Genomic DNA, 9,996 nt, shown 5'->3' with positions numbered 1-9,996 from the left:
TATTCCCCTCTGCAACATGCTCTAACCCTCTGTTTACATAGGAATTAGTCCCTGACCTGCAGCGTGGTCTCTAGGACACAATACTGGTCCTCCCAGTTAGGACGCGGCAACCTGCTTTTGGGCCTGAGCTGTGTGTGGCTTGGCCCGCTTCCTCCGCAGAGCTCCCACACATTCCTGTCACCACCGGGAGGCGAGCTGGCTGCAGGAGGAAGGAGGAGGTGGCAGCAGCCGGACAGCCTGGGCCAGCGCCCCGCCCCTCCCATCCAAGACATTGCGGAGGTAGCAGCAGCAGCAGCGGTGGTAGCAGCAGCAGCAGCTGCAGAGCGCTCAGCCAGTTGGGCGGGACTTCGAGCTGGAAAGAGGGGGAGGTGTGTTTGAGGCGAAGGGGTGGGGGGGTGGGGGTGGGCAGAACTAGAAGGCGTGGCTCTAGGGCCGGGCTAGCTGAAGAAGAGGCGTCCCCGAGACTGCTCCCAGACTGAGACTAGTGTGCTTGGGTTGCGATAGGACATTCACCCAGCGGCTGCCGCAGCAGCAGCAGCAGCAGCAGCAGCATCAACATCAACATCAACAGCAGCAGCAGCAACAACAGCAGCAACAACAGCGTCTCGCTTCCCTTCGCCTCTCTTCCTCCTCTCTTCCTCCTGTCCCTCTTCCTCTGAACTCCCTCCCCGAGACCTGAGCTGTCTGGTCCACAGCAGTGGCTGTGGCGGCAACTCCCAGGATCTGCGCCCAGGTAAGATACACCTATGTATAGTCAGATATGTGAGGCTTTTTCTCCGACCCACTTTACCTACGATCCCAAAAGAGGTCTCCCTAAAATGGGAGAGGGAAACGCCTCCTTCACCAGCACCCTTACACTGACCTCACTCCCCTTGCCAGATCACCTAGGAGGCGGGTGGAAATTGACCGAACTGTCAAAACCCCCAGTTTCCAGAAGGTGTCCGAAACCCTCAGTGCCTTCCTCAGATCTGTATGTCGCGGGTACTTCTGTTGTCCATCTATTTACCTGTCTAGATGAGAGACTGCTCGGCTCCATGAACTGCAGACTTGCACTTTGTCATGCTTAGTATCAAAGTTAGTATTGTCCAGAGCTGCTATTACCTGAGCCGGGTAGTGTATGGGGGAGTAGGCAATGGTACCAGAGGTAAATGAAAGAGGAGCTTGGGGGGGGGGGGGGGGGGAGAGATTTTTAGTTATGTATTTTTAATTTTCTATCTAACTGCATTTAACTTACTGCAAGCTTCACGATGATGGGTAAGTGAAAAAAAGTAGACCTTTATTAATATCTTTATAAGCAGTAATTTATTAGTACTAGAATAAAAGAAAAAAAATTTCTCCAGTGAAAAAGAAAAGGGGGATGAGACAAAAATCACGTTCAAAATCCAAATAATCTTTTAGCAAGGAAGATGGAAAGCATCGGCCAATGTAGCTGTTCTTTTCTTTCTTTAAAAAAAAATTTTTTTTTTTAAATGATGATTGTTCCTGGGCTGCAGTGTTGCCTCCCTTTCCCCACCCTCCTCTTTTGTTTAAGGATGGAAATTTCAAGAAAGTGTGTGTGTGTGCGGGGGGAGGGAGTGGGGATGTGTGTGCTTGGAGGAGGGGGTAGGAAGGCAAGAGGCAGGATTCGGAAAGACCATCCCCTGCAAACTGGGAAATCGATTTTCTTCTAACTGGCATCACAGGACTAAAAGGCTTTTGTCAGAAAATAAAGCGCTTTTACCAGCAACAAGCCTATTTGGGATGGTTGCCATGTACCATCTGCTGTGTGCATCCCTTCTGAGTAATCTGTGTAAAAATCTTAAAGAAGAAAATATAAAGGGTTATGTTATTTTTTTTTTAATTACAAAGGGACAGAAACAAAAAACATTTGAAATAGTTCATTTTTGGCCAAGAATTTTTATTTGATTGTTGAAGGGTTGTAAAGTGAAATTGGGTTAGCTATAATGCAAGACAAAGGATATTATTGGGAAGTTTATGTTTGTATGGTGGAGTTGTTCTATAAGAACAATTAATTTGTATTTTAAAATATTTATTTTTAAAAGACCAGTCAGAGGAGGAAATGTCTGCAAACTGAAATAGAGGTTTTCAGCCGCAGTGAGGCGGTGGAGAACAAAGCCTTTTTATGTAAGAGAAATTATGCAAAATGTCCCATGCATGGGCTGCAGGTACCAGCCCTAAGTAAAGGGAAATCTCTTTTGCTGTATCATTTAGCTGTGGGTTATTATAATTTTTTAATTTGAAATTAAATAGACAAAGACTTTCTAGGTCCTTTTGTAGCATATATAACTGAGAAGATTATATCCTTTATCTGAAGGTACCATGAAGCCCTGGTTTTGTTGGGTAGGTGTGTGCATTTTGGAAATCCTTATGGTTATATGAATAGTTGGTGTCTCAATTAGCATGTAGATTTATGTATAATATTTACATTGTATATATACATATATATATGTATGTACACACATATGCATATACTAAAAGACTTCTTTTTCAACCAAGAATGTTATTCTGGTCTGTCTCTTTAAAAATTATATTTCTATTGATTTTTATCTAGTCTTTACAGGCTCATATCTATAAATAAACAATTTGCTCAACAGAATATCATTGTCTATTTAAGATTATTAGTGCAAGATTTTTACTATGCAACTTATTTAATGTTCCTTTTTTTTTTTTTTTTTTTTTTTTACAATTTGTCATAAGGTTATTGTGTATTTCCAACAATTTTGTGAGAGGTCCCTCCCCTTAAAAAATGGAGAATCTTTTGTTAGACATTTGCAATCCAAATGGCTTGTTTCATAAATGAGTTTTCTTTATTCTAACTATTTAAATTTCTCTAGCCTCTATTATTTCACCTACTACTATCCCTTTCTTAGCAGGGAATCTGGTTCATTTTGGTTGCACCTGTGCTAGTTTAGGGTTCTCTTTTATGTCTAGACCACAGGATATCAGAGCCAATGGATTTAGGAGGAGTCTCAGATTCAAGACTTACTCATTCTCTGCAGCAACTCCCTCTTCCCTCCCTGATGAATGACATGCTTACAGTACCTTAAACAGGGTTTGGGAGGAGAGTGGAAAAGAATGTGCTGAGAGAGCATTACCCAATGAAACTGGCACAGTTCTTACTTCATAGGTCACTCCAGAAGGTATTTCAAGAGCCCTAAAATTGTAGACTGTATCCTAGTAGTAACTAAAGAGCAGGCTCATAGAGAATTTGGAACTCAAGGCCAAAACTCCTTTTCTGATAACAGCATCCAGTAATGTTCCCCTAAGTTAACTGAATTGTGTTTGTATGCATAGTATATATTTTCAGAAAGCCTGGACTTGGCCAGAAATATACAACCTGAAATGTAATTTTGGCCTGGAGAGACAACTTCATTCTTTCACCACTTTTGGTTTAATTCAGTTTTCAAAATTTCTAATTATCAGAAGTGAGAAGAAAGAAGGAGACTTTTTTTGGACATATTGTGACCCAAATGTACAATATTACATTTGACTAGATTCATGACACACCTATTAATGCTAAAACTTGAGAAATATAGTTTGGATGTTGACATTTAAAAGGCAGCTAATACTGATGTAAAAGTGATTGCATTTACTAAATTTAATGTAAATTGCTATGTCCATGTATTTTCAACATTAATATTGAAACTCATTATGATTTTTAGTTTTTGTATTTACTGATAATTCATAATTACATAGCAGTTTAAGCGTTTTCTTCAAAATAAACCTGTGAACTAAACAGCAATGTTGGGGAAACTCATACTTCCTGGGTCTCGGTTTTTCATCCGGAACATGAAGAGGGTTTGGATTTGAGATCCCTTTCATAGCTAGATCTGTGATTTTAGGTACTTATTGTTATGCTGGTGGCCTCCAAGAAATCCACCACAAGGGGTCCACAAAACCTTCTTTTGTCATTGGGTGGATAGTAACTCACAGGACTTTTACAGGTGAGAAAATCCAAGCTTGGAAATGTTAAATGACTTAACTCGATCATATAATTAGTAGATTACCAAAACTCAGTGAAAGGCAGTGGGTTTATTGAGAGAAGCCACTTTCTGCTCATGTTGTATCAAATATGACTCTGAAAATCCTTTCACTTCTCCAGTTTTTTTAATCCGCAAAATGGGAACTGGACTAAATTCTGTCTAAGGTTTTTAATAGCTCTAAAACCTGTGATCTTGCAAACCTACATCTCCTAATTCCAACACTAAAGACTTTTCTACCAAACCACCTTGTGTCAAGTTTCTTTGACTTAGGTGATATAATTCTCCTCAGTTCTCTTAATTCTTTCCAGATCAGATTAATGAATTCAAAATAGCAGTCATAGTAACCTTGGTACTACCCACAGATCAATACTTCATGCCTTAACTACATATTGCAAATCTAGAAATAATTAAGTAAATCACTAGTGAAGCATGTGAACCTTTATAATGATTCTGAAGAACTGTCATGAGCTCTTGTGATATGTAGGTTAAGAAGATCTCAGCATATTTATATGGCCTGTGAGTCATATCTTTTCTTTTAAGCTACATCACACATTTACCATTTTAATTCTATCTTTGCTTCCATAGAATTGGCATATCTAGAATCTGGTTGATGGCTTCTGCATGTCTCTATTACCAATTGCTATGTGCTAGGTACTATGCTTGGTTCTAGGCAAACAAAAACAGATAACACAACTTTTATAGTGTTGTTTATGGACATGATTTGTATCTCTTCACTGAAATCTTCTCTATGTCTTTTCTTTCAACTTAATATTTAAATGACATAATCTTTTCTAGGCATTTTGTCATTCAATCTAGCTCTGTCTACACATAATATACCCCACTTTTTTTTTTAACCAGTGGCATCACTGTATCCATACTATTGAGTATTATAGCACAGTATTTTTATTAATTTATTCACTCAACATATATTTATTAAGTCCCCACTGTATTCATGACATTGTATTAAATATTATGTGGAATAATAACAAAAGCTTAATGACACTGCCCCTAGCTCTTCGATGAAACTGTATAGCAAGAGCTTATGTAAACTCTAAATGAAGGAAGCAAACCATACCGGTACCTTGGCCAGAGTTGAATTACATACTATAGATTGTATTCTTTTCACTTTGAGGTTATTGTGAGACTCCAGAAGTGATTTGGTCCCCTTCCTAGACTTCTCCTGGGACTTTGTCCCATACAACTTCTTATTAGAATTAATAATAATAATAGCTAATATTTATATAATGGTTACTAATGCTTAGTGCTTTACAATGATTATCTAGTTTGATTCTCACAAAGTCCTAGTATGTGAGGAATATTATTATCTCCATTTTGTAGATGAAGAAACTAAGGTGAATACATGTGAAATGATTTTTCCAGCATCATACAGCTAGTAAGCTTGGGAGACTGGATTTGAATTCAGATCTTCCTAACTTCAGACCTGGCACTTTATCAATGTGCCACCTAGTTTCTCCATAAGCTTGAACAGTGAAAGGCACCTTACTCACCAACAGATGAGAATAAATGAAGTATCAAGATCACTTCTGTAGCAGGTAGTGAAGTACTTAAGGACAAGATTCCATTAGACTATAAGCTCCTTGAGAGAAGGAATTCTTGCATCTTTCATAGCCTTCTCAGCCTTTCCTAGCTCAGGCTAGTAAATAGGAACTACTCATTTTCTTTCTATCTCATTACACAGATCCCAGATACATCTGTAACCTTATCAATAATGCAGACGTCTTCCCATTTTGTCTATACCCTCCACCAAATCTGCTAAAAGGGATTGACCCAACATTCTTTTGATACTGTATATAATGGGCAGCTAGCTCTGTGGTGTTGGGCAGCTAAATGGTGCAGTGAATAGAAAGTAGGCTTGAAGTGAGGAAGACCTGATTCAAATCTAGACTCAAAAAATTTATTATTATCTGTGTGATCACTTAGTCACTTAGTGACACTTGAGCAAGTCACTTAGATCTGTTGACCTCATCTGTAAAATGAGTTGGAAAAGTAAATTGCAAAGCTCTCCAGTATTTTTGCCAAGAAAACCTCAAATGAGGTTACTATAAGTTGGACCCCATGGATACAACTGAAGAACAGATAACAAAGAAACTTGTGGGGGATTTTGGAGAAATATATAATTCAAGTGGGCACTGAGTGATTACTACCTCACATAGAAAGACATCATAATGTATGAACTACAAAAGGATTTTAAAAAGAAGAAAAAAATGTGTTAAGTGCTTATCCTTCCTCAGATACTGTTATGAGGATGAAAACACACACACAAAAAAAATACACAATTCTTGGCCCGCAAGGAGCTTACATTTTAAAAAGAGTGGAGGGAATTATTGTTTGGGAACTGCCAAGGATGGTGAATTGATTTATGGAATAAATGATTTATAAATGTTTATTAAATAGGTAACAATAATTCCCTATAAATATAGTCCTTTGAGAATTTATTATGTTAGTGGTCCATTAAATGTGTAATTTTGGATGTAGAAATGACCTTTCCCTCCACAAAAAATCCCCCAAATATATATCATTTCTTTTGAAAAATTATAACAATATAATAGATGTCTGTATATTAAATGCATATATGTATGTATGTATGTATGTGTGTGACAACTTGGCATAGTAGTTAGAAAGTTAGACTTGCCATAGGAAAAATAGCGTTCAGATCCCATTACTAATACATTTTGTGTGACTCTGGGTAAGTCACTTTATCCCTGTATACCTTGGTTTTCTCATCTCTAAAACATTGACAATGTACTGATAATCTCTAAAGTTTCTTTTGACTCTAAATGGATGAGCAAATATACATACATATATGTGTATATGCAAATATGTGTGAATGTGTGTAGCAATATGATTTTTTAAGAAAAAACTGCATTGGGCAAAAAATATGATGTCTATTAAGTCCTTAATCATATACACAAGAGAAAAATATGCAAGGATAGTATTATCAATGACTTTATGCCTATATATATTTTAAAATAAGGAAAAGGAGGGGAGAGGTGAGAAGAAGGAAGAGAAAATCTGAAACACAAGGCTGTGCAAGGGTCAATGTTGTCCAGTTATTCATGCATAACTTTTGAAAATAAAAAGCTTTAAAAATAAAAAAAAAAAAATAGCTCACGGCTTCTGATTAGGGGCTTCTCCTCTAACTCAGTTATTTTCTACTTGTTAAATGTTAAAAAAAAAAACAACCCCCCCCAAAATAAAAAATAAAATAAAATAAAGAAAAGGCACCTTGATGAAATACCTTTTGAAATTCTCCAAGGATAATAATTCTCCTGAAATTATTTCAGTTTCATAAAACAGTTAAGAAATTCTAAAGGAAGAAGTAAAACTTTTCAAATGATCTTTGATAAGAGAAAGGAGGGGAAGAGTAATAAAAATTGCTCTATTGTTTGTAGTTGGACATGAAGGTAGGAAGATGATGCATACAGAGAAACACATTTTTTAGAGTGGGTGGAGAAGGAAAGAATCTGTTTTGTTTTTCTACCTCAACATTATTTTGTTCCCATCCCTCCTCTGCTATTCTGAAGCCTTGAATACTTCATTGTAGGGATTTTCAGAGTGCTCATTAGAAACTGTTTTTCAGGGTAAATTGAAATACAAAAGTGAAGCAGAATAGGCCAAAATTTCACGTTACATATAATTTAATCAGGGGTTTTCTAGGCTTCTTCAATCCAGAAAGATAGAATTCTTTCCTTTGAAATGATAGTAGTAATATATATACATATATATAAATGCATATATACATAAGCACATGTATATTATCTATACATATTTATATATATATGTAATTTATAAATACATGTACATGTGTGTATTTATTATAGAGGAAGGAGAGCCAGAAAAGATTATTAGATATTAGGCTAATCCCAGATCTGCTACTAATTAGCTAGATGAGATTGGATAAAACACTGTACCTTTCTGAATCTTGGCTTCCTAATCAGTAAAATGAAAGGCTGAATTAGTTGTTCTCTAAGGCACTTAACAATTCTAAAAGTTCATGAATGAATGAAATTTGAAAATTTTTGGGGAAAAATCTGTAACTCACCCAAACAAAATAAGGTACATCTTTTCTTCTTTTTAATCTATGATCAAATGTTATAGCTTTTTACTCATCGAACTCCAGTGTTACCTCAGGATCATTTAAAGTCCTTTGTTTGGCATTTAAAGCTCCCCCCAACCTGACCCCATGCTACCTTCTAATCTTCTTATATTGCACTCTACACAATCTGCTATCTTGAATCTGACATCTCTGATCTCCCTGCCTTTAACCAGACTTCCCCCACACCTTACACCCCTCACCACCTTCTTAGAAACCCTTAACTCTAATACTACCTTATGTAAGAGTCCTTTCTTGATGTATGCCCTCTGCACATCAGGCATCCCCTTCCCTAGCTGCTAGAGCCTTCCCTTCTAAGTTTATTGCCTTTCTACTTTGTATTTATCTTGTTGGTATCTATTTACTTATATTTTCTCTTCCCTGATAGAATGTAATCCTCTTGAGGTTACAAACTTTTTGTGTGTGTGCTTCTTTGTATCCCAATTTTTCATGTAGTCAGAGTACAATTTGTTTATCAAATCAAACAAAAATATCCTGTCATTGACCAAAAAAATAAGACACACCTCTGGGTTTTTTTATTACTCAGAAATGCAGTTTGAAATCATGCATTCCAACAAATTGTGCATTCCAGCCAAGTAGTTGTCAAATCTAGTTATAAAGGGCTCCCTTACATATATTCTTTTATGACAAAGTGGAGTAAGAGAATTTCAGAATTAGATGAGACCTTAACCATCTAGTGTGATACATTATCTGAACAATTTCATTTATGACAAAATGGCAAATAGGGCAAGCCTCTTTTGGAGAAGAAACTGATTACCTCCTAAAGCAGCCCATTCTTCTTTTTAAATAGTTCTAATTATATGGAAGATTTCTCTTACATGAAGGCTAAATTTGCCTCCCTGCAACTTCTACTCAATACTTTTCATTCTGCCTTAAGAGGTATAGCATGAGTTTAGTCCCTTTTTTTCATGCTTGCCCATAAAAATGCTTGAAGGCAACTATCATGTTCCTTACTTAAATTTTCTATTCTGTAGCCTAAACATTTCCAGTTTTTTCAGCTGATCCTTACATGGCTCAAAGCCTTCTACCATTTTGGTAGCTCTCTTCCAAATGCTACTCAGCTCATCAATGTTCTTTTCTAAATCTGATAGCCCAAACTGAACACAATACCTCAAATGATTCTAATTAGTGTACCATATGGTATTACCTCTGTATGTCTGTAATCCATATCATTCCTAAAACAGTTCAAGATTTTATTAGATTTTAGACTTTCATATAACTACTATTGACATTTTAAGCTTTGCATTTCACTAAAACTTGCAGCTATTTAAAAAGAACTAGTCAGTCCTCTGTCTCTGAAGTTGATTTTTTAAAAACTCAAGCATACTACTTATATTTATCATTCCCAAAGTGCATTTTATTTTATCCAGTCCAATGATCTAGCCTATCTAAATCTTTTAAAATTCTGTTATTCATTGAGTTATGTACCCATCATACTTTTGGTGTCATGCATAAGTAATCAGCATGTCATCTGTGCCTCTATGTAGTCATTGATAATGTTTAGTAGCACAATCACATACAGATTCATGAGACACTTCTCTGAGGACCTTTTTTTAAAGATGTCAGGAACCATTACTCTCTTCTCTTTCATTTTGTATGTTTAACTAGTTCTGAATCAGACTATTGTCTGATTCACTCCGCTCAATGTTTTTCTACAAGAATAATAGAATGCATTCTCATAACCACATATTTTTGTGGTGATTTGGGGGAAAGTACTGACTTGGAAGTCAGAGTACCTGAATTCAAATATCATATCTGCCACATATTGCCTATAAGACTGAGGGCAAACTGAGGACTGGAAGTAAGACTGAGGACTTTTCCCTTAATCTTCTCTTCAAAAAAATGAGGAAGTTGTGCTAGATTATCCTCTAAGGTCCT

General features: G+C 36.7%; 1 protein-coding gene across 2 annotated transcripts in view; it reads left to right on the top strand.

Annotated features, from left to right (window-relative positions):
- Positions 1-598: 598 nt before the first annotated feature.
- Positions 599-9,996, top strand: part of MAP2 (microtubule associated protein 2) — a 356,866-nt gene continuing 347,468 nt past the window's right edge. For both annotated transcript variants that reach the window (XM_031958144.1, XM_031958143.1), the window contains exon 1: positions 599-733. The gene's annotated coding sequence lies outside the window, so the exon portion shown is untranslated. The remainder of the gene's footprint in view (positions 734-9,996) is intronic.

Source organism: Sarcophilus harrisii, chromosome 3 (assembly GCF_902635505.1).
Source record: "Sarcophilus harrisii chromosome 3, mSarHar1.11, whole genome shotgun sequence".
NCBI lineage: Eukaryota > Metazoa > Chordata > Mammalia > Dasyuromorphia > Dasyuridae > Sarcophilus > Sarcophilus harrisii.
The sequence above is the reverse complement of the archived record's forward strand: the minus strand, read 5'-3'. Positions and strand labels throughout refer to the sequence as shown.